Genomic DNA, 1,979 nt, shown 5'->3' with positions numbered 1-1,979 from the left:
TTCTTCTTCTTCTTCTTCTTCTTCTTCTTCTTCTTCTTCTTCTTCTTCTTCTTCTTCTTCTTCTTCTTCTTCTTCTTCTTCTTCTTCTTTTGTTTTTTTGAGACAGGGTTTCTCTGTGTAGCCCCGACTGTCCTGGAACTCACCCTATAGACCAGGCTGGCCTTGAACTCAGAAATTCGCCTGCCTCTGCCTCCCAAGTTTTGGGATTAAAGGCATGTACCACCACACCCGGTTTGTGTCATTCTTCTTAACACCACATATGAAGATGTTTGGTTCTCTCTCTCCTACTATAAAATAAAACGGAAATATAAGCTTATGGGACTGGCAAGATGGTCCAGATCCTCCTATATGTCCTCCACTATGTGCTTGCCATTGTATTAGTGTCCTCTCCCAGTAAATAAATTGTGTGTGTGTTCAAATGGAAATGTTAGGGATAGCTCATTTGTTTTAACATCTGTGTAGTACCTGCTAGCCATCAAGTGAGTCACCACAGCAACCAGAGAAATCCATCATCCCTTGGAGTGTGGGACAGTGTCGGACGGCAGTGGGAGCACAGACTAAGATTTGAAAGAACAGATGAGAAAGCCTCATCTGGGGATCTAGATACTGGCGCTCCTTTCTGCCTCTCCTGCACACAGATGACCTTAGACAGGTGATGGGTGACCTTAGATAGCTGACCTGATGACCTTAGACAGGTGTTTCGGCCTCTCCAGCACACAGGTGTGGGAGATGACCGTAGGCAGGTGTTTTCACCTTGCTGGTTTTGCTTTTTCATCTGTAAACTGGGAGTCTGAGCTGTCTACTTTCTCTCCCAAAGTTCATTATTCACACGCTACAGTAATTAGAATCGAGGTGATGGCAAGCTATGGGGATGAATCATATTTTACAATACTATTTTTACTTCTGTAAGTTTTTAGAGTTAGCCTAAGTTCTATTTTTTAAATTGTGTGTATCTGTGTGTCTGTGTGTATGCACACATGCATTTGTGTGTGTGTGTGTGTGTGTGTGTGTGTGTGTGTGTGTGTGTGTGTGTGAATGAGAATGCGAATGTCTCTGTCATTGTCTTCAGCCTTGTTTGTGATGGAGTCTCTTGGTTACTACTTCTGTGTGTGGAAGATTAGCCGTCCTTTAGCTTTCAGGGAGTCTCCTGTCTGTGCCTCTGATCTTACAGGAGGAACACTGGGGCTTATAGACACGTGTCACTATAGTTGCCTCCACAAGGGCTCTTGGGATTTGAACTTTGGCCCTCATGCTTGCTTGGCAAGCAGTTTACTCACTGAGCCCTAGTCTCTCCTGCCCTGCTGATTGTGACTCTACATCCCCGAGTGAAGCTACTTGTTATGATTCGATATCCAGCCCTAGCAGGAAAAGACGATATGACTTGTAATTGATGAACTCAGCCAAGAAGTCTAAATGCCTCAACGTTCTTAGGAGAAGCAGATAAAGTTTTAGTGCTGTGATTTCTCCTTATGCTTGAAACCCAGTTGACTTTTTAAAAATAAAATTAATCTTAGTGTTAACCTTTGGAAAATATAAACATCTTTATCGTGTTATCCAAACGCAGCACCCATTTTCTTTGTTTACAGTAGTAAAATGTCATGGAGATGAAAAATGGATGACTAATAAGAATGTAAATACTACTATGCTATTTATTCTTCTCTCATTAGAACTATCTGGAGCCTCTGTTTATTATGAAAGGCCAACCCATCGCTGATGGGTTAGTTACCTTGGCTGACCCACGTTTGGGTCATCAGGACTGTTGATAAGACTTCCTTGTTCTTTTGGTGTGTGTCTGTGAGAGAGGTGGGAGGAGGGAGAGACCTCTATTAGAGCAGTCGGTGCTTTTAACCACTGAGCCTTTTCTCCAGGCCCCTGCAGTATGCACCTCATTCTAACCTTCTACAGTCAGTAGACTGTCTAACAGACATGTTTTAACAAGAAGGAAAGGAACAAAGGGAAGACATTGATATTGTTTTAGA

The sequence above is a fragment of the Mus pahari genome, chromosome 4 (genome assembly GCF_900095145.1).
Source record: "Mus pahari chromosome 4, PAHARI_EIJ_v1.1, whole genome shotgun sequence".
In the NCBI taxonomy this organism is placed as follows: Eukaryota; Metazoa; Chordata; class Mammalia; order Rodentia; family Muridae; genus Mus; species Mus pahari.
This window is presented reverse-complemented; position numbering follows the sequence as displayed.